The sequence below is a fragment of the Amblyomma americanum genome, chromosome 3 (assembly GCF_052857255.1).
Source record: "Amblyomma americanum isolate KBUSLIRL-KWMA chromosome 3, ASM5285725v1, whole genome shotgun sequence".
NCBI classification, from domain to species: Eukaryota; Metazoa; Arthropoda; class Arachnida; order Ixodida; family Ixodidae; genus Amblyomma; species Amblyomma americanum.
The window spans coordinates 105,459,462-105,483,685 of NC_135499.1; positions in this window are offsets into that span (position 1 = coordinate 105,459,462).

Sequence of the window (24,224 nt, forward strand, 5' to 3'; positions counted from 1 at the left end):
TACATTACCCAGCAACTGAAAACAATTATTGTGCGGGAAAATAGAAATACCTGCAGCTAATAATTAAGGATGATAATGTTGATGTTCCTGGAAGGTCAAGACACTCCTTCGTTTCAGCCACTTCCCCCCAGGTGGCGATGGTAATGGTTTAGCAATCGTGCGAATTCTCCGATGGCTCGGTGAACCCGCGGTATTTTGAAAGAAAGGGCTAGATTACGTCTTCGAACACTGTGCCGGGTATTAAATCACACGGGTCAAAACAACAGGCCTATAATTGGCAGCGCGAACCGCTCTATCAGGATCACCACGGATCTCCGCTCAAATTTCCCCGCAGCAAAATATTTTTCAGAGCCCCCCCCCCCCCCTCCCCCAACCCGCCGGGAAAAAAAACCGCCTAAGTACTCATACGCCTCAAAAGAATTCTGGGTACCATTTCGTCAACCAGTCTGAGACAAGCTGCTTTAAGTCAATCACTTGTTTTCCTTCAAAACTGAACTAATCAATGGTACGCCAGCATCCTCCGCGCGAGCATTCTGCAAAGGCGTTTAAGGTGAACGATTGGTCTCTGCAAAATAGTTAAAGGAATATAACGTGCAGTGCCTAGTCGTCTGCAAGGCAGGCCGCCAACCTAACTGGTATCATACGAGAAAATAAAAAAAATGGCCTGGCTTAGCTTATGGTTAAGCCTAGGATGCGAAGCATACGTCGCTTGGCAAGCCGTACTTCTCGTTCTTCTCCCGTTTCCGTGGCTCTTTGTAACTTGCGCTTTGCGGTCTGGCGAGCCGCCCTCTCCATGGCCGACATCTCGCTGCTCAACTGACTCAACGAGTGCGTCGCCTTTTATACAATTGCGTGACGTCAGTATCTCCTAGCGGTAGGAGCGGGAGTTAGGCCGCCGGCGGAGGCTGCGCGTCCGCAAGCGAGCGCACAAGTTGAGCCCCAGCTTTCACAGCTGTTGTGACGTCATATCACGTGGTGCGCCGATGTAGGTCAAGTGGTAGCTACGCGGCCGCGCGCGGCGCAGCAAGGAAGAGCTCGGTTGTGCGGCTGGTATGCTTCGCATAAAAATAGAATGATTACAAACATACAAACAAAAACGGCACGCTAATAACAGAAGCGAACAACAGTGTGCCCCATTAAACGTCGTATTAGAAGGTTTTAACCGGCGACTCAGCAGCACAGCGCGAGCATGTAATCAGTTCCATTCACACATCTTCATTATAAAAAAGGATTCATCTACCACATCATCATGCATTCATTATAGTTTTGCATTTTTTCGCCGCTGCAACACCGCTATGCTGATGCGTTCGCCTCGTGTTGTGGTGTTTCGGCATAATAAGCGAATTTCCGAGAAGGAGCAAGGAATAAGAGACCAAAGAGAGGTTATTCGGAAGTATAAAAAAAGCGGAATTATATTTGCATCTGCTTGCATTACGCCACGGGAATATACATAATTAGTGTGAGATTCGAAAGAGGAAGTCAACGATCAAAAGCTTCGACGGTGTTTTTCTTGCTTCGTACTTTTTAATCAAATCAGCAGCTGTCCTTGTTAGGAACCACCTGAATCACATTCTCTCGCCTGTGCCGACTACTCCATGTTTCTGTTAAGTCAGCTTTTAATGTACATCAGGATCCCCTTTATTGGACTGCAAGGCAAGAGCCATGACGTCAGTGCCGGCAACGAGCATGAACACGAAGCAGTCTTGCTTGGGGCCATCCGCGCTGCGACGAATTTATTGCGTGCTTGTTTTACTTAACTTATTTATTTGCGGTATCAAACAAAGCTACCGCGGGTCAACGTGAGTTACGTGCTTTTCGCGCTCCCAGGAGCTTGAGCCGACCGGCAGGCAACCGGGTGCTACGCCAGCGGGGCAAGGGGGAGGGAGAGTAGCGTGCTGTGTCAGCAACACTCCTTCCGGGAAGACCAGAGGAGTGCGTCTTCCTGTAGGCTCGGTTTCAACGGACTTTACAGCGCAGCACCGGAAGCTAAGAGGGGACTGTGGCATCCGGTTGTGCAAACAGGGGAAACCGAACAACAAGCGTCATTGCATATACATTGGTGCGGTGCGCTGCAACTCAGCTTCGGAAGAGGCACTCGTCGTAGTAAGACGTGGAAACTGCAAAAAGGCTCGACCTCAAAATTTTGACCTCAATGCATGAGGACCTCACTCAACTTCAAACTAGCGCGTGAAATTGAGGTCTGATTTGCTGACCTCAATCATCAAATTTCGAGCCGTCGCCGACCTCACCTCAACCATACCTCACGACGTGAGAATGAGGTCACTGTGAGGTTCAGGTCGACCTCATGAGGTCAAAACATCATGAGGTTGCCCACCTCTGGTGTGTTAGTGGTAGGCTTTTATTGTGTGCTTGACGTCTGCGGTGTGTTGTGTGCTAGGTCCAGAATCGCCACACAAGATAGTCGTTTGGCTGGAAGGCTTGAAGGAGATGATGATATGAGCAGTTTTTCATGGAAAAACTCCTGAGAAAGGGGGCCCTAACGGGGTTCAAGATTCTTGGAGACTGGCCGCGGCGATCATCGGCGGTGAGAACCTGCCAGGCCGTCCTGCGGTTGTTAAAGGTGTCAGGCCTGCGCTACAGGCTGCGACTTTGCCGAAGAATTTCCGCCTTCTGCTTTTTATCCCTTCCTTTTCTCCCTCACCTTTACATCCCCCCTCTTTCCCCCAGTGCAGGGTAGCAAACTAGTTTCATCTAACAGTTCACCTGCCCGCCTTTCCTCCTCCTCTTCCCTCTACTCCTTCCGTCCCAGAGGTTATCAGAAGGCGTCCACAAATTGTCAGTATACCCAACACCGTTTCTATCGTTCTTAACAGATCACCTACTGTAGACTTATCCTCTTGACAAATGTCATTCCTAAAACAACACAGTCAAGACAAGGACGCAGGACCGGACGTACAAACGCGTACGCAGTGTACACCGTCCGTGTGTATACGCCTGTCACTGCGTTCTTGTATTGTTAGCGCTGTTTTAGGAATGATCTGCCACTACCTCACCCTATAGCTTCTGCACTGGATTCTGCACATAATTTCTGTGGCATTATCAAAATTTTCTGTCTGTAATTCGTCGATCTATCTAATTTGCTGAAAACTTAACAGGTGACCATCCGTGCACGTTCACAACTGGACGCAGATTAAACATATGCTACTTGTACTACCACAGAGGCACAACTCAAATGTATGCGGCTCGCGTGGGTCTGTGTAAACGATGTGTGCAGCTATAGTTTCGTAGAAGCCCCAAAATGAAGCTCGGACCGACGCCTTCTTGAGGAGTATGCACCACCGAATACATTTGCATAATGGTCGCAACAAAGACATCACAGCGGACTATTGGGGTATTTTTCAATAAAATATATTACCTGTGTAAAGCGCTCATTCGTATTTCTCATTTGTGACATCACGGGTTCATAATTGAATGAAATAACTTTGCTCGAAAGGACAAGCGCCATTGGCTCCAACGGGAAGATTTCAGACTTCATGTATATTTTGGCTGTGTGTCCCTCGCGTGTGCTTCTTGTTTGACTTTCACGCCATGAAGCGTTTGATATCACTCATCAATCTGCTCGTCAAAACACCAGCCCTGCGGCAAGCCACTTCTTTCTGACCTGCTGTTATCCTCGCACATCACTGTTCATTTCTTTTCGCTTCCTTCCCATATAGAAGATACAAATGTGGCCGGCAGTGCGAATATATTCCACCTGGATGCGTTTCGTACAAATGTCGTTCCAATTCGTCTGCGAAGTCTGTAGAAGGGTCCAAAGTTTGATTTGGTGACATTCTGTGGACGGCCAATCCTAGGTAGAAGAAACATCTAGTAGGCGTCCAGTGGACAAAGTCATGGACATGCAGAGACACAATTATCTTGGGGGCGGGGGGGGGGGGGGGCACGTTCTGTGGATCTCCTGAGTGTCAGGTGTGTGAAGGAAGCCAACAGCCACCGGAACCATGCAGCACAGGGGAATATTTCCTTGTCTTTAATTTCTGGCGTTCATCAATGGGAGACCAATGGTATAATTATTTTATTTCATGAAGATAATTGATTACAAAGGAGAAGGTGGGAAAAGTCTCTACAGGAAAACGGTGCTCGGTCATTTCAGTATCCTGTGGAGTGCGCACCAAAAGCCATGTGTGACCAAGGGACTGAGAAGATCCCAGCCGACTCTCCTGCATCAAATTCGCACGCCTCTGCTCGCACTCCTGCATGGATGTATAAGACAAGCATAGCATCGCCTCCGCTCTGCTCTTTACGTGGTGTGTGCGGGGATATCGAACATTATATTATGTACTGCCCAGAGTACAACGCGGAAACGTATGTGATGTTCGCTTCCTTCAAGAAGACAGGACCCGTCACAGTACAGTTCAGGACATTGTCTATACCGAGCGGAAACCATACATGCAGAAGGGAGGCGGCACGCCTTCTTTTAACATTCCTGCAGGACACGGATCTTGTTTCTAAATGGTGACAGCAGGAACGGACTATGGCCTACTGTGATTGAATGTGTGCGTAGATGGTGTCTTCCGGAGTGGCCTACGTTATACTGTCAGTGAATGTGTGTATGGATTGTGGCACTACAATGGTCTATGTTCTACTGCGACTGAATATGTGCATAGATGGTCACTTCTGGAGTGGACTGTGATGTGGACTGTGTGGATTGATTGTGTGCATAGATGGTGACTGCGGGATAGAACGTGTGCTATTATAAGAAACTGTGTTCATAGCGGGGTAGATGCGACAGGCTATAGGACATTAATAATATAGAAGGGACGCTACGGTGGAGCAATTGCCGGCAGATAAAGCAAGGCTAACCCCACCTGTAGCATTCAACACCTCAAATCAACTCAACTCAACTTCGCGTCCGGTGCTCTACCAGCCGAGCTACGGCGACGGCTTTCCTGTCTTCTGCTTGCAGGAGTATTTACGCTGAGTGTAACCGAACCTTGAGAGTGTTCACCACCGCCACCCTGGCCCATAGCGGCGGACGTAGTACGTCCAGTATTACCGCGAGTGTGACGTGGAACATCATCGAACGATGAGGGCGGAAGCTGTGCGAGAATCCTCTTATGCTCATAGGCTACCTATGGCATCAAGACTGCCAGAACCGAGGCCGTTGTTAAGCTGTTGAGCACACAAGGGAAGGGAAATGAGGGGCTATGCTTTTTTCTGGCCATGTAGAGGTGACGACCATCGGGCGGTCTAGAAAAAGGCAGGCTTCCAAAGAAAGCCGTTCATTCGGGCGAACTTATGCCCACAAACCGAACAAGACTAAGCGAAAACGCCAGCAGCAACTGCGCTGGACGAACGTCGGGTTAAGGATGGTCATCACTCTCGGTCACGCTCAGTTTTAATAATGACATCTAAATCTCAAGGTAAGTAGATCAAAACATTAACAATATCGATCACTTTAGGCAATGCCGCTTGTTACGATAACAGTTCCAGAGCACTCTGGTCGCGTCTCACGAAGCCAACACAAAGTGGTCAGGCCGCGTGCCGGCCGCGATAACCAAAGAAGATGAATACAAGAAGCTTCGCGGCAATACGTTTGCATTTAGCTTTCTCGTCTCTAGACTGCCGAGTCCACTCACTTCAGTCCGTTCGTTCATTCGGGTGCACAGGTGCGCATCATAATCATCATCAATCTGACTGCGCCCATATCTCTCCAATTAACCATGTCCTTTGCCAGCTCAGCAAACATATCCCCGCAAACTTCTTAATCTCATCACCCACCTAACATTCTGCAACACCCTGCTATGCTCGCCTTCTCTTGGAATCCACTCCGTTAACCTCAACGACCAGCGGCTTTTAGTGGAACAGCGCAGCGGTACGAGGCCAACGGAAGAGAAGGGACGAGACACAGTGCAGTGTGCCATGCTTTCTCTTGCTTTCACCTCACGCCGTTACACTGTCGCGCTAAAAAATCATGTCTTACCAACATGCCCACCAGTTCATGTTGACCAGTGGTTACCTAGCCTTCGCATTATGTGCCCTGCCAAAGCCCATTTTTTGTCGTGATTTTCCACTATGATGTCATTAACTCGCGTATGCTCCCAGCTCCCAGACCTACTCTGCTCTCTTCCTATCTCTTAAGCGGTAACCATATGAGGCGATATTCCTTCGCGATACGTCACGCGGTGACGCCCCCATCGCCCATCGCTGCCGCTGGCGCAAACTGCACGAAGCGACGGGACTCGGCGTCACAGCGGCGAGTTTTCAGAGTTGCTCGTTTGCGGCAGCTTCAGCGTTCAGTCATTTTTCGCTAATTAAAGCGCAGAACAACGCTCTCAAGGCTTCATACAAGATAAAACATGAAAAAACACTGAAAAATATATTTACATAGTAATTTTATATTAAGTCTACTGGACAAAGTCACGTGATGCAGAAAAGCGCGCCCGAAGGACGCTGCGAAGCGGCGCCAGGCGACATTCCTGCGCTGCTGCGAATTATAGTGCGCGTAGGACATATCCCACAGCACCCTTTCCTCAAGAACTTCATTAATGGGCCTTTCATTAAATTCTTGCATTGCTGCCATGGTGATGGATGCGTCGGCTGCTGCTCAGCTGAGAGTCCGCTGAAGAAAAAAAAACGACTTTCGCGCGCAAAACGTATCAGAAGTTACGCACCCGCAAGGCCTACCGTCGTTGCCTAGTCTCGCACAGCACTTCCGGGTGATGGGCGAAATTCTCTGCAAACCTAGAACCTGGCCGACGCGATGAGCGACAGTGCTACGGCGGCCCTGAGGCCACCGCGTGATGCCATCGCATGGCGTGTCGCCGCGAATTGTCGCCTCATGCGGTTAGCGCTTTAACGTTACACCTACCATTTTCCTTTCCATAGTTTCCTATAGATATATGTTGTACTTAACTGAAGCTGAACCTTTTTCTTTAGCCTTCACATTTCTGCCCTTTAGGTGAGTACCGGTAAGATACAGCTGATATGCACTATCATCTCGTGGGGTATCGGCAAACAGCGATTCATTATCTGAGAGTACCTGCCAAATGCCTCCATCGCATTTTTATTCTTCTAGTTATTTTACTGTCGTGGTCCGGATCTGCGGTCACTACATGCCCAAAGTAGATGTGCCCCTTTGCTACATCTAATGCCTTGCTAATAATCGTAAACTGCTGTTCCCTCCCGAGACTGTTGAACATTACTGCAGTTTTCTGCGTATTACTTTTAGACATTCCCTTCTGCTTCGCTTGTCTATGTAATTTATCAAGCTTTGCAATTCATCTAATGAGTGACTTCTCAAGGCAATTTTTGCTCCGGGTCGCAGGCTACAGTTCAAAATTGTTCCCCATCCAGGTCTCTGAATACCTCCTGTAAACAGGCTGTGCATGGCACTGGACAGAATGTGCCCGCCTGCCTGACATCGTTACTTCTCGATTGTTCTGCAGCCACATACCGAACGCCCTCCATAGCATCCAAACCCTTCGAAACCACACGGCACCAGAGGTGGGCATTAGAACCTCAAAAAGCTGGACCTCACCTCAACCTCAAAAAAATTTGCCGACCTCACTCAACCTCAACCTCATCAGTTGAGGTTGAGGTTGAGTGTCCTCACTGTCCTCCCTCGACCTCACGTCGACCTCAAATTGCGAGGTTGAGCTCGGCTGCTCGACCTCAGAAAGCAAACGAAAAGCAAAGCAAAAAGTGATCAAGAAGTTTTTCAGTTAAAAACAATTTTGAGAATCCTGTGAGACAGGAAAGCCAAAATGATGATGGTATTATTTAATTAGGTGTGTACAGACACTATTGATGTGCACGCAATAGGAGAAGCTTATAATCTGGGATGAACCCTCAGAGAGTATATAGCCTGCGGGCAGGGGTGTCCCATACGCGGTTACCACCAGTACGTCGGTGAGTATTTTATGTGTCAATATTTGGCAACCTGCTTCGTGTATACTTCTTCGTATTGGAAGCCTCTCGCTCATTCACGCACGAACCGGCAATTGACAAACACAGACATTCTACACCATCTACCAGAAATTGGGAGGAGGGGAAGGTATTCACGATACTATTTTCAGGCTTGAGAATAGTTACCGAATATAAAGAAACTGGTCGTCGATGTACTTTCCAATACGACGGCTATGCAGACGCATATCAGTATATTTCTATATTATAACTCCATCCGGCATAACAAGAATGCTCTTTTAAGCCCTCTGTATGTTCCCTTCGAAAACACTTAAGCTGCGACTGTAGTACACCAACAGAGGCACGTTGTATTTAAGTGTGTGTAGAAGCGAGCGGCTTCTTTTATTAATCCGAAATCAATAGATGGCTCACTTTCAAGGTCATATCCGCAAAAAAGTGTCCGCAAGAAATGGCGTCATGCGATGTCACGAGCCGACGAGTCATGCGGCTAAGGTGACGACGTCCCGTAATTAATCAATGCTGATTAATAAAATTAGGTGATGCTAGAATAATTAGTATATTTAGAGATGACATCATGTGGGTGTAACGTCATACCAGGTAACGTGACAGCGAAGTAATGTGCCATCAAACCTAGTCACATGACGACGCTGCAATATGACATCATTGAAGGTATTGGTGAGTGCTACCAAAATACGAAAAGGGACGAACACACAAGACAAGCTGTGCTCGTGCCTTTCCGTATTTTGGTAGCGCTAACCAATACCTTCAAGGATGCATTTACAACTAGCCCCTGTTGTAGCTCTTTTGAATATGACATCACACGTACTCACGTGCCAACGATTTAATTTCTCGTCATACCAGGCCCCCATCCACCCCCCTTCTACCACCATTTCGAGATCCATATGGATCCAACATTACTACGCATGCGCGCATGACGCATTAAAGCGAATGCCCATAACCCGGTCCACATTAATGACATTCGGATTGTCCAGCAGGTAAACGCGACAGTTCTCATGTGTGACATACTGCAACGATAATGAAAAGATAAATGCTTTCGACTCTCGAGGTGATGGCGGTGATGATGATGCTAAAAGTATCCTTATGAGCCCTGGGAAGTCTGATATACCCCTACAAAATTAAAAGTTGCCAGAATATTGGATAAATATGGTACATTACCAAGCAACGGAAGACAATTATTGTGTGGGAAAATAGGAATGCCAGCTAATAATTAAGGATGATGATGTTGATGTTCCTGGGAGGTCAAGACCATCCCCCGTTTCCACCACTTCCCTTCAGGTGGCAATGGTAATGGTTTAGACATCCAGAGAATTCTCTGATGACTCTGTGAACCCGTGGTATTTTGAACGAAAGGGCTAGATTACGTCTTCGAGCACTGTGCGTACTATTAAAATCACACGGGTCAAAACAACTGGCCTATAGTGGGCAGCGTGAACCGCTCTCTCTGTAAAGAGCACCACAGATCTCCACTCAAATTTCCCCGAGGCGAAATCTTTTTCCGAGTCCGCCCCCCCCCCCCAACCAACGCCATCATGGTAAAAAAAAACCGCCTAAATATTAATACGCGTCAACAGAATTCTGGGTACCATTTCGACAACCAGTCTGAGATATGCTGATTTAAGTCAATCACTTGCTTTACTTCAAAACTGAACCAATCAATGGTAGGCCAGCATCGGCGACGTTTTTTACAAGCGAGCGCCGCGCGAGCATTTGGCGAAGCCGATTAAGGTGAACGATGGGTCTCTGCAAAATAGTTAAAAGACAGATAACGTGTAGTGAATCGTCGTCTGAGAGGCAGGCCGCCAACTTAACTGATTCCATACTAGATAATAAAAAGAACAGAGAATGATTAGAAACATGCAAACAAAAATCGCTCACTAAAAACAGAAGCGAACAACAGTGTGCCCCATTAAACGTCATATTAAAAGGTTTGTAACAGCGACTCAGCAACACAGCGCCAGCACGTAATCAGTTTTATTCACTCATCTCCATTTAAAAGAAAGAGGAAAAGGAATCAGCTACCACACCACCATACATTCATTATAGTTTTGCATTTTTTCGCCGCTGTAACACCACTATGCTGCCACGTTCGCCTCGTGTTGCGGTGTTTAGGCATATTAAGTGAATTTCCATGAAAGAACAAGGAAACGGAGACCAAAGAGAGGTTATTCGGAAGGATATAATAGTGAAATTATGTTTGCATCGGCTTGCATTACGGAACGGGAATATGCAGAAGTAGTGTGACACTCGAAAGGGGAAGACACCTATCAAAAGCATCGACGATGTTATACAGGTTTTCCTGGCTTCGTGTTTTTTTTTAATCAAATCAACGGGTGCCCTTATTAGGAACCGCCTGAATCACAATGTCTCACCTGTGCCGACAACTCCAGTTTCTGCTAAGTCGGCTTGTAATGTACAGCACGATCACATTTATTCGACTGCAAGGCAAGAGCCATGACGTCAGCGCCGGCAACAAGCATGAACACGAAGCACTCGTGCTTGAGGCCATCCGCGCGGCGACGAATTAATGGCGTGCTTGTTGGACTGAACTTATTTTTTTGCGGTATCAAACACAGCTACCGCGGGTCAACGTGAGTTACGTGCTTTGCGCAGCACCGAAAGTCAACAGGGAACTGTGGCATCCGGTTGTCCAAACAAGAGATATAGAACACCCAGTGTATGACAGTAACTCTTTCAGGGAAAACCAGAGGGGTGCGTCTTCCTGTAGACTCGGGCTGAGCGGACATTACAGAGCAGCACCGAAAGCTAAGAGGGGACTGTGGCATCCGGTTGTCCAAACAGGAGAAACCGAACACCAAGTGTATGACAGTAACTCTTTCCGGGAAAACCAGAGGGGTGCGTCTTTCTGTAGACTAGGGCTGAGCGGACACTACAGCACAGCACTGAAAGCTAAGAGGGAACTGTGGCATCCGGTTGTCCAAATAAGAGAAACCGAACACCAAGTGTATGACAGTAAGTCTTTCCGGGAAAACCAGAGGGGTGCGTCTTCCTGTAGACTAGGGCTGAGCGGACACTACAGCACAGCACTGAAAGCTAAGAGGGAACTGTGGCATCCGGTTGTCCAAATAAGAGAAACCGAACACCAAGTGTATGACAGTAACTCTTTCCGGGAAAACCAGAGGGGTGCGTCTTTCTGTAGACTAGGGCTGAGCGGACACTACAGCACAGCACTGAAAGCTAAGAGGGAACTGTGGCATCCGGTTGTCCAAATAAGAGAAACCGAACACCAAGTGTATGAGAGTAAGTCTTTCCGGGAAAACCAGAGGGGTGCGTCTTCCTGTAGACTCGGGCTGGGCGGACATTAGAGAGCAGCACCGAAAGCTAAGGAACTGCGGCATCCGGTTGTCCAAACAGGAGAAACCGAACAGCAAGTGTATGACAGTAACTCTTTCCGGGAAAACCAGAGGGGTGCGTCTTCCTGTAGACTCGGGCTGGGCGGACATTAGAGAGCAGCACCGAAAGCTAAGGAACTGCGGCATCCGGTTGTCCAAACAGGAGAAACCGAACACCAAGTGTATGACAGTAACTCTTTCCGGGAAAACCAGAGGGGTGCGTCTTCCTGTAGACAAGGGCTGCGCGGACATTACAGCGCAGCACCGAAAGCTAAGAGGGAACTGTGGCATCCGGTTGTCCAAACAAGAGAAACCGAACACCAAGTGTATGACAGTAACTCTTTCCGGGAAAACCAGAGGGGTGCGTCTTCCTGTAGACTCGGGCTGAATGGACATTACAGAGCAGCACCGAAAGCTAAGAAGGAACTGCTGCATCCGGTTGTACAAACAGGAGAAACCGAACACCAAGTGTATGACAGTAACTCTTTCCGGGAAAACCAGAGGGGTGCGTCTTCCTGTAGACTCGGGCTGAACGGACATTACAGAGCAGCACCGAAAGCTAAGAAGGAACTGCTGCATCCGGTTGTACAAACAGGAGAAACCGAACACCAAGTGTATGACAGTAACTCTTTCCGGGAAAACCAGAGGGGTGCGTCTTCCTGTAGACTCGGGCTGAACGGACATTACAGAGCAGCACCGAAAGCTAAGAAGGAACTGCTGCATCCGGTTGTACAAACAGGAGAAACCAAACACCAAGTGTATGACAGTAACTCTTTCCGGGAAAACCAGAGGGGTGCGTCTTTCTGTAGACTAGGGCTGAGCGGACACTACAGCACAGCACTGAAAGCTAAGAGGGAACTGTGGCATCCGGTTGTCCAAATAAGAGAAACCGAACACCAAGTGTATGACAGTAACTCTTTCCGGGAAAACCAGAGGGGTGCGTCTTCCTGTAGACTCGGGCTGGGCGGACATTAGAGAGCAGCACCGAAAGCTTAGGAACTGCGGCATCCGGTTGTCCAAACAGGAGAAACCGAACGCCAAGTGTATGACAGTAACTCTTTCCGGGAAAACCAGAGGGGTGCGTCTTCCTGTAGACTAGGGCTGAGCGGACACTACAGCACAGCACTGAAAGCTAAGAGGGAACTGTGGCATCCGGTTGTCCAAATAAGAGAAACCGAACACCAAGTGTATGACAGTAAGTCTTTCCGGGAAAACCAGAGGGGTGCGTCTTCCTGTAGACTCGGGCTGGGCGGACATTAGAGAGCAGCACCGAAAGCTAAGGAACTGTGGCATCCGGTTGTCCAAACAGGAGAAACCGAACACCAAGTGTATGACAGTAACTCTCTCCGGGAAAACCAGAGGAGTGCGTCTTTCTGTAGACTAGGGCTGAGCGGACACTACAGCACAGCACTGAAAGCTAAGAGGGAACTGTGGCATCCGGTTGTCCAAATAAGAGAAACCGAACACCAAGTGTATGACAGTAAGTCTTTCCGGGAAAACCAGAGGGGTGCGTCTTCCTGTAGACTCGGGCTGGGCGGACATTAGAGAGCAGCACCGAAAGCTAAGGAACTGCGGCATCCGGTTGTCCAAACAGGAGAAACCGAACACCAAGTGTATGACAGTAACTCTTTCCGGGAAAACCAGAGGGGTGCGTCTTCCTGTAGACTCGGGCTGGGCGGACATTAGAGAGCAGCACCGAAAGCTAAGGAACTGCGGCATCCGGTTGTCCAAACAGGAGAAACCGAACACCAAGTGTATGACAGTAACTCTTTCCGGGAACACCAGAGGGGTGCGTCTTCCTGTAGACTCGGGCTGCGCGGACATTACAGCGCAGCACCGAAAGCTAAGAGGGAACTGTGGCATCCGGTTGTCCAAACAAGAGAAACCGAACACCAAGTGCATGACAGTAACTCTTTCCGGGAAAACCAGAGGGGTGCGTCTTTCTGTAGACTAGGGCTGAGCGGACACTACAGCACAGCACTGAAAGCTAAGAGGGAACTGTGGCATCCGGTTGTCCAAATAAGAGAAACCGAACACCAAGTGTATGACAGTAACTCTTTCCGGGAAAACCAGAGGGGTGCGTCTTCCTGTAGACTCGGGCTGAACGGACATTACAGAGCAGCACCGAAAGCTAAGAAGGAACTGCTGCATCCGGTTGTACAAACAGGAGAAACCGAACACCAAGTGTATGACAGTAACTCTTTCCGGGAAAACCAGAGGGGTGCGTCTTTCTGTAGACTAGGGCTGAGCGGACACTACAGCACAGCACTGAAAGCTAAGAGGGAACTGTGGCATCCGGTTGTCCAAATAAGAGAAACCGAACACCAAGTGTATGACAGTAACTCTTTCCGGGAAAACCAGAGGGGTGCGTCTTCCTGTAGACTCGGGCTGGGCGGACATTAGAGAGCAGCACCGAAAGCTAAGGAACTGCGGCATCCGGTTGTCCAAACAGGAGAAACCGAACACCAAGTGTATGACAGTAACTCTTTCCGGGAAAACCAGAGGGGTGCGTCTTCCTGTAGACTCGGGCTGGGCGGACATTAGAGAGCAGCACCGAAAGCTAAGGAACTGCGGCATCCGGTTGTCCAAACCGGAGAAACCGAACACCAAGTGTATGACAGTAACTCTTTCCGGGAAAACCAGAGGGGTGCGTCTTCCTGTAGACTCGGGCTGCGCGGACATTACAGCGCAGCACCGAAAGCTAAGAGGGAACTGTGGCATCCGGTTGTCCAAACAAGAGAAACCAAACACCAAGTGTATGACAGTAACTCTTTCCGGGAAAACCAGAGGGGTGCGTCTTCCTGTAGACTCGGGCTGAGCGGACATTACAGAGCAGCACCGAAAGCTAAGAGGGAACTGTGGCATCCCGTTGTCCAAACAGGAGAAACCGAACACCAAGTGTATGACAGTAACTCTTTCCGGGAAAACCAGAGGGGTGCGTCTTTCTGTAGACTAGGGCTGAGCGGACACTACAGCACAGCACTGAAAGCTAAGAGGGAACTGTGGCATCCGGTTGTCCAAATAAGAGAAACCGAACACCAAGTGTATGACAGTAAGTCTTTCCGGGAAAACCAGAGGGGTGCGTCTTCCTGTAGACTCGGGCTGAACGGACAATACAGCGCAGCACCGAAAGCTAAGAAGGAACTGCTGCAACCGGTTGTACAAACAGGAGAAACCGAACACCAAGTGTATGACAGTAACTCTTTCCGGGAAAACCAGAGGGGTGCGTCTTTCTGTAGACTAGGGCTGAGCGGACACTACAGCACAGCACTGAAAGCTAAGAGGGAACTGTGGCATCCGGTTGTCCAAATAAGAGAAACCGAACACCAAGTGTATGACAGTAACTCTTTCCGGGAAAACCAGAGGGGGTGCGTCTTCCTGTAGACTCGGGCTGGGCGGACATTACAGAGCAGCACCGAAAGCTAAGGAACTGCGGCATCCGGTTGTCCAAACAGGAGAAACCGAACACCAAGTGTATGACAGTAACTCTTTCCGGGAAAACCAGAGGGGTGCGTCTTCCTGTAGACTCGGGCTGCGCGGACATTACAGCGCAGCACCGAAAGCTAAGAGGGAACTGTGGCATCCGGTTGTCCAAATAAGTGAAACCGAACACCAAGTGTATGACAGTAAGTCTTTCCGGGAAAACCAGAGGGGTGCGTCTTCCTGTAGACTCGGGCTGAACGGACATTACAGAGCAGCACCGAAAGCTAAGAAGGAACTGCTGCATCCGGTTGTACAAACAGGAGAAACCGCACACCAAGTGTATGACAGTAACTCTTTCCGGGAAAACCTGAGGGGTGCGTCTTCCTGTAGACTCGGGCTGAACGGACATTACAGAGCAGCACCGAAAGCTAAGAAGGAACTGCTGCATCCGGTTGTACAAACAGGAGAAACCGAACACCAAGTGTATGACGGTAACTCTTTCCGGGAAAACCAGAGGGGTGCGTCTTCCTGTAGACTCGGGCTGAACGGACATTACAGAGCAGCACCGAAAGCTAAGAAGGAACTGCTGCATCCGGTTGTACAAACAGGAGAAACCGAACACCAAGTGTATGACAGTAACTCTTTCCGGGAAAACCAGAGGGGTGCGTCTTCCTGTAGACTCGGGCTGAACGGACATTAGCAGAGCAGCACCGAAAGCTAAGAAGGAACTGCTGCATCCGGTTGTACAAACAGGAAAAACCGAACACCAAGTGTATGACAGTAACTCTTTCCGGGAAAACCAGAGGGGTGCGTCTTTCTGTAGACTAGGGCTGAACGGACATTACAGAGCAGCACCGAAAGCTAAGAAGGAACTGCTGCATCCGGTTGTACAAACAGGAGAAACCGAACACCAAGTGTATGACAGTAACTCTTTCCGGGAAAACCAGAGGGGTGCGTATTCCTGTAGACTCGGGCTGAACGGACATTACAGAGCAGCACCGAAAGCTAAGAAGGAACTGCTGCATCCGGTTGTACAAACAGGAGAAACCGAACACCAAGTGTATGACGGTAACTCTTTCCGGGAAAACCAGAAGGGTGCGTCTTCCTGTAGACTCGGGCTGAACGGACATTACAGAGCAGCACCGAAAGCTAAGAAGGAACTGCTGCATCCGGTTGTACAAACAGGAGAAACCGAACACCAAGTGTATGACAGTAACTCTTTCCGGGAAAACCAGAGGGGTGCGTCTTCCTGTAGACTCGGGCTGAACGGACATTACAGAGCAGCACCGAAAGCTAAGAAGGAACTGCTGCATCCGGTTGTACAAACAGGAGAAACCGAACACCAAGTGTATGACAGTAACTCTTTCCGGGAAAACCAGAGGGGTGCGTCTTCCGGTAGACTCGGGCTGAACGGACATTACAGAGCAGCACCGAAAGCTAAGAAGGAACTGCTGCATCCGGTTGTCCAAACAGGAGAAACCGAACACCAAGTGTATGACAGTAACTCTTTCCGGGAAAACCAGAGGGGTGCGTCTTCCTGTAGACTCGGGCTGAACGGACATTACAGAGCAGCACCGAAAGCTAAGAAGGAACTGCTGCATCCGGTTGTACAAACAGGAGAAACCGAACACCAAGTGTATGACAGTAACTCTTTCCGGGAAAACCAGAGGGGTGCGTCTTCCTGTAGACTCGGGCTGAACGGACATTACAGAGCAGCACCGAAAGCTAAGAAGGAACTGCTGCATCCGGTTGTACAAACAGGAGAAACCGAACACCAAGTGTATGACAGTAACTCTTTCCGGGAAAACCAGAGGGGTGCGTCTTCCTGTAGACTCGGGCTGAACGGACATTACAGAGCAGCACCGAAAGCTAAGAAGGAACTGCTGCATCCGGTTGTCCAAATAAGAGAAACCGAACACCAAGTGTATGACAGTAACTCTTTCCGGGAAAACCAGAGGGGTGCGTCTTCCTGTAGACTCGGGCTGAACGGACATTACAGAGCAGCACCGAAAGCTAAGAAGGAACTGCTGCATCCGGTTGTACAAACAGGAGAAACCGAACACCAAGTGTATGACAGTAACTCTTTCCGGGAAAACCAGAGGGGTGCGTCTTCCTGTAGACTCGGGCTGAACGGACATTACAGAGCAGCACCGAAAGCTAAGAAGGAACTGCTGCATCCGGTTGTCCAAATAAGAGAAACCGAACACCAAGTGTATGACAGTAACTCTTTCCGGGAAAACCAGAGGGGTGCGTCTTCCTGTAGACTCGGGCTGAACGGACATTACAGAGCAGCACCGAAAGCTAAGAAGGAACTGCTGCATCCGGTTGTACAAACAGGAGAAACCGAACACCAAGTGTATGACAGTAACTCTTTCCGGGAAAACCAGAGGGGTGCGTCTTCCTGTAGACTCGGGCTGAACGGACATTACAGGGCAGCACCGAAAGCTAAGAAGGAACTGCTGCATCCGGTTGTACAAACAGGAGAAACCGAACACCAAGTGTATGACAGTAACTCTTTCCGGGAAAACCAGAGGGGTGCGTCTTCCTGTAGACTCGGGCTGAACGGACATTACAGAGCAGCACCGAAAGCTAAGAAGGAACTGCTGCATCCGGTTGTACAAACAGGAGAAACCGAACACCAAGTGTATGACAGTAACTCTTTCCGGGAAAACCAGAGGGGTGCGTCTTCCTGTAGACTCGGGCTGAACGGACATTACAGAGCAGCACCGAAAGCTAAGAAGGAACTGCTGCATCCGGTTGTACAAACAGGAGAAACCGAACACCAAGTGTATGACAGTAACTCTTTCCGGGAAAACCAGAGGGGTGCGTCTTCCTGTAGACTCGGGCTGAACGGACATTACAGAGCAGCACCGAAAGCTAAGAAGGAACTGCTGCATCCGGTTGTCCAATTAAGAGAAACCGAACACCAAGTGTATGACAGTAACTCTTTCCGGGAAAACCAGAGGGGTGCGTCTTCCTGTAGGCTCGGGCTGAACGGACATTACTGAGCAGCACCGAAAGCTAAGAAGGAACTGCTGCATCCGGTTGTACAAACAGGAGAAACCGAACACCAAGTGTATGACGGTAACTCTTTCCGGGAAAACCAGAGGGGTGCGTCTTCCTGTAGACTCGGGCTCAACGGACATTACAGAGCAGCACCGAAAGCTAAGAAGGAACTGCTGCATCCGGTTGTACAAACAGGAGAAACCGAACACCAAGTGTATGACAGTAACTCTTTCCGGGAAAACCAGAGGGGTGCGTCTTCCTGTAGACTCGGGCTGAACGGACATTACAGAGCAGCACCGAAAGCTAAGAAGGAACTGCTGCATCCGGTTGTCCAAATAAGAGAAACCGAACACCAAGTGTATGACAGTAACTCTTTCCGGGAAAACCAGAGGGGTGCGTCTTCCTGTAGACTCGGGCTGAACGGACATTACAGAGCAGCACCGAAAGCTAAGAAGGAACTGCTGCATCCGGTTGTACAAACAGGAGAAACCGAACACCAAGTGTATGATAGTAACTCTTTCCGGGAAAACCAGAGGGGTGCGTCTTCCTGTAGACTCGGGCTGAACGGACATTACAGAGCAGCACCGAAAGCTAAGAAGGAACTGCTGCATCCGGTTGTACAAACAGGAGAAACCGAACACCAAGTGTATGACAGTAACTCTTTCCGGGAAAACCAGAGGGGTGCGTCTTCCTGTAGACTCGGGCTGAACGGACATTACAGAGCAGCACAGAAAGCTAAGAAGGAACTGCTGCATCCGGTTGTCCAAATAAGAGAAACCGAACACCAAGTGTATGACAGTAACTCTTTCCGGGAAAACTAGAGGGGTGCGTCTTCCTGTAGACTCGGGCTGAACGGACATTACAGAGCAGCATTGAAAGCTAAGAAGGAACTGCTGCATCCGGTTGTACACACAGGAGAAACCGAACACCAAGTGTATGACAGTAACTCTTTCCGTGAAAACCAGAGGGGTGCGTCTTCCTGTAGACTCGGGCTGAACGGACATTACAGAGCAGCACCGAAAGCTAAGAAGGAACTGCTGCATCCGGTTGTCCAAATAACAGAAACCGAACACCAAGTGTATGACAGTAACTCTTTCCGGGAAAACAAGAGGGGTGCGTCTTCCTGTAGACTCGGGCTGAACGGACATTACAGAGCAGCACCGAAAGCTAAGAAGGAACTGCTGCATCCGGTTGTACAAACAGGAGAAACCGAACACCAAGTGTATGACAGTAACTCTTTCCGGGAAAACCAGAGGGGTGCGTCTTTCTGTAGACTCGGGCTGAACGGACATTACAGAGCAGCACCGAAAGTTAAGAAGGAACTGCTGCATCCGGTTGTCCAAATAAGAGAAACCGAACACCAAGTGTATGACAGTAACTCTTTCCGGGAAAACCAGAGGGGTGCGTCTTCCTGTAGACTCGGGCTGAACGGACATTACAGAGCAGCACCGAAAGCTAAGAAGGAACTGCTGCATCCGGTTGTACAAACAGGAGAAACCGAACACCAAGTGTATGACAGCAACTCTTTCCGGGAAAACCAGAGGGGTGCGTCTTCCTGTAGACTCGGGCTGAACGGACATTACAGAGCAGCACCGAAAGCTAAGAAGGAACTGCTGCATCCGGTTGTACAAACAGGAGAAACCGAACACCAAGTGTATGACAGTAACTCTTTCCGGGAAAACCAGAGGGGTGCGTCTTCCTGTAGACTCGGGCTGAACGGACATTACAGAGCAGCACCGAAAGCTAAGAAGGAACTGCTGCATCCGGTTGTACAAACAGGAGAAACCGGACACCAAGTGTATGACGGTAACTCTTTCCGGGAAAACCAGAGGGGTGCGTCTTCCTGTAGACTCGGGCTGAACGGACATTACAGAGCAGCACCGAAAGCTAAGAAGGAACTGCTGCATCCGGTTGTCCAAATAAGAGAAACCGAACACCAAGTGTATGACAGTAACTCTTTCCGGGAAAACCAGAGGGGTGCGTCTTCCTGTAGACTCGGGCTGAACGGACATTACAGAGCAGCACCGAAAGCTAAGAAGGAACTGCTGCATCCGGTTGTACAAACAGGAGAAACCGAACACCAAGTGTATGACAGTAACTCTTTCCGGGAAAACCAGAGGGGTGCGTCTTCCTGTAGACTCGGGCTGAACGGACATTACAGAGCAGCACCGAAAGCTAAGAAGGAACTGCTGCATCCGGTTGTACAAACAGGAGAAACCGAACACCAAGTGTATGACGGTAACTCTTTCCGGGAAAACCAGAGGGGTGCTTCTTCCTGTAGACTCGGGCTGAACGGACATTACAGAGCAGCACCGAAAGCTAAGAAGGAACTGCTGCATCCGGTTGTCCAAATAAGAGAAACCGAACACCAAGTGTATGACAGTAACTCTTTCCGGGAAAACCAGAGGGGTGCGTCTTCCTGTAGACTCGGGCTGAACGGACATTACAGAGCAGCACCGAAAGCTAAGAAGGAACTGCTGCATCCGGTTGTACAAACAGGAGAAACCGAACACCAAGTGTATGACAGTAACTCTTTCCGGGAAAACCAGAGGGGTGCGTCTTCCTGTAGACTCGGGCTGAACGGACATTACAGAGCAGCACCGGAAGCTAAGAAGGAACTGCTGCATCCGGTTGTACAAACAGGAGAAACCGAACACCAAGTGTATGACGGTAACTCTTTCCGGGAAAACCAGAGGGGTGCGTCTTCCTGTAGACTCGGGCTGAACGGACATTACAGAGCAGCACCGAAAGCTAAGAAGGAACTGCTGCATCCGGTTGTCCAAATAAGAGAAACCGAACACCAAGTGTATGACAGTAACTCTTTCCGGGAAAACCAGAGGGGTGCGTCTTCCTGTAGACTCGGGCTGAACGGACATTACAGAGCAGCACCGAAAGCTAAGAAGGAACTGCTGCATCCGGTTGTACAAACAGGAGAAACCGAACACCAAGTGTATGACGGTAACTCTTTCCGGGAAAACCAGAGGGGTGCGTCTTCCTGTAGACTCGGGCTGAACGGACATTACAGAGCAGCACCGAAAGCTAAGAAGGAACTGCTGCATCCGGTTGTACAAACAGGAGAAACCGAACACCAAGTGTATGACAGTAACTCTTTCCGGGAAAACCAGAGGGGTGCGTCTTCCTGTAGACTCGGGCTGAACGGACATTACAGAGCAGCACCGAAAGCTAAGAAGGAACTGCTGCATCCGGTTGTACAAACAGGAGAAACCGAACACCAAGTGTATGACGGTAACTCTTTCCGGGAAAACCAGAGGGGTGCGTCTTCCTGTAGACTCGGGCTGAACGGACATTACAGAGCAGCACCGAAAGCTAAGAAGGAACTGCTGCATCCGGTTGTACAAACAGGAGAAAGCGAACACCAAGTGTATGACAGTAACTCTTTCCGGGAAAACCAGAGGGGTGCGTCTTCCTGTAGACTCGGGCTGAACGGACATTACAGAGCAGCACCGAAAGCTAAGAAGGAACTGCTGCATCCGGTTGTACAAACAGGAGAAACCGAACACCAAGTGTATGACAGTAACTCTTTCCGGGAAAACCAGAGGGGTGCGTCTTCCTGTAGACTCGGGCTGAACGGACATTACAGAGCAGCACCGAAAGCTAAGAAGGAACTGCTGCATCCGGTTGTACAAACAGGAGAAACCGAACACCAAGTGTATGACAGTAACTCTTTCCGGGAAAACCAGAGGGGTGCGTCTTCCTGTAGACTCGGGCTGAACGGACATTACAGAGCAGCACCGAAAGTTAAGAAGGAACTGCTGCATACGGTTGTCCAAATAAGAGAAACCGAATACCAAGTGTATGACGGTAACTCTTTCCGGGAAAACCAGAGGGGTGCGTCTTCCTGTAGACTCGGGCTGAACGGACATTACAGAGCAGCACCGAAAGCTAAGAAGGAACTGCTGCATCCGGTTGTACAAACAGGAGAAACCGAACACCAAGTGTATGACAGTAACTCTTTCCGGGAAAACCAGAGGGGTGCGTCTTCCTGTAGACTCGGGCTGAACGGACATTACAGAGCAGCACCGAAAGCTAAGAAGGAACTGCTGCATCCGGTTGTACAAACAGGAGAAACCGAACACCAAGTGTATGACGGTAACTCTTTCCGGGAAAACCAGAGGGGTGCGTCTTCCTGTAGACTCGGGCTGAACGGACATTACAGAGCAGCACCGAAAGCTAAGAAGGAACTGCTGCATCCGGTTGTACAAACAGGAGAAACCGAACACCAAGTGTATGACGGTAACTCTTTCCGGGAAAACCAGAGGGGTGCGTCTTCCTGTGGACTCGGGCTGAACGGACATTACAGAGCAGCACCGAAAGCTAAGAAGGAACTGCTGCATCCGGTTGTACAAACAGGAGAAACCGAACACCAAGTGTATGACAGTAACTCTTTCCGGGAAAACCAGAGTGGTGCGTCTTCCTGTAGACTCGGGCTGAACGGACATTACAGAGCAGCACCGAAAGCTAAGAAGGAACTGCTGCATCCGGTTGTACAAACAGGAGAAACCGAACACCAAGTGTATGACGGTAACTCTTTCCGGGAAAACCAGAGGGGTGCGTCTTCCTGTAGACTCGGGCTGAACGGACATTACAGAGCAGCACCGAAAGCTAAGAAGGAACTGCTGCATCCGGTTGTACAAACAGGAGAAACCGAACACCAAGTGTATGACGGTAACTCTTTCCGGGAAAACCAGAGGGGTGCGTCTTCCTGTAGACTCGGGCTGAACGGACATTACAGAGCAGCACCGAAATCTAAGAAGGAACTGCTGCATCCGGTTGTACAAACAGTAGAAACCGAACACCAAGTGTATGACAGTAACTCTTTCCGGGAAAACCAGAGGGGTGCGTCTTCCTGTAGACTCGGGCTGAACGGACATTACAGAGCAGCACCGAAAGCTAAGAAGGAACTGCTGCATCCGGTTGTACAAACAGGAGAAACCGAACACCAAGTGTATGACGGTAACTCTTTCCGGGAAAACCAGAGGGGTGCGTCTTCCTGTGGACTCGGGCTGAACGGACATTACAGAGCAGCACCGAAAGCTAAGAAGGAACTGCTGCATCCGGTTGTACAAACAGGAGAAACCGAACACCAAGTGTATGACAGTAACTCTTTCCGGGAAAACCAGAGGGGTGCGTCTTCCTGTAGACTCGGGCTGAACGGACATTACAGAGCAGCACCGAAAGCTAAGAAGGAACTGCTGCATCCGGTTGTACAAACAGGAGAAACCGAACACCAAGTGTATGACGGTAACTCTTTCCGGGAAAACCAGAGGGGTGCGTCTTCCTGTAGACTCGGGCTGAACGGACATTACAGAGCAGCACCGAAAGCTAAGAAGGAACTGCTGCATCCGGTTGTCCAAATAGGAGAAACCGAACACCAAGTGTATGACAGTAACTCTTTCCGGGAAAACCAGAGGGGTGCGTCTTCCTGTAGACTCGGGCTGAACGGACATTACAGAGCAGCACCGAAAGCTAAGAAGGAACTGCTGCATCCGGTTGTACAAACAGGAGAAACCGAACACCAAGTGTATGACGGTAACTCTTTCCGGGAAAACCAGAGGGGTGCGTCTTCCTGTGGACTCGGGCTGAACGGACATTACAGAGCAGCACCGAAAGCTAAGAAGGAACTGCTGCATCCGGTTGTACAAAAAGGAGAAACCGAACACCAAGTGTATGACAGTAACTCTTTCCGGGAAAACCAGAGGGGTGCGTCTTCCTGTAGACTCGGGCTGAACGGACATTACAGAGCAGCACCGAAAGCTAAGAAGGAACTGCTGCATCCGGTTGTACAAACAGGAGAAACCGAACACCAAGTGTATGACGGTAACTCTTTCCGGGAAAACCAGAGGGGTGCGTCTTCCTGTAGACTCGGGCTGAACGGACATTACAGAGCAGCACCGAAAGCTAAGAAGGAACTGCTGCATCCGGTTGTCCAAATAGGAGAAACCGAACACCAAGTGTATGACAGTAACTCTTTCCGGGAAAACCAGAGGGGTGCGTCTTCCTGTAGACTCGGGCTGAACGGACATTACAGAGCAGCACCGAAAGCTAAGAAGGAACTGCTGCATCCGGTTGTACAAACAGGAGAAACCGAACACCAAGTGTATGACAGTAACTCTTTCCGGGAAAACCAGAGGGGTGCGTCTTCCTGTAGACTCGGGCTGAACGGACATTACAGAGCAGCACCGAAAGCTAAGAAGGAACTGCTGCATCCGGTTGTACAAACAGAGGAAACCGAACACCAAGTGTATGACGGTAACTCTTTCCGGGAAAACCAGAGGGGTGCGTCTTCCTGTAGACTCGGGCTGAACGGACATTACAGAGCAGCACCGAAAGCTAAGAAGGAACTGCTGCATCCGGTTGTACAAACAGGAGAAACCGAACACCAAGTGTATGACAGTAACTCTTTCCGGGAAAACCAGAGGGGTGCGTCTTCCTGTAGACTCGGGCTGAACGGACATTACAGAGCAGCACCGAAAGCTAAGAAGGAACTGCTGCATCCGGTTGTCCAAATAACAGAAA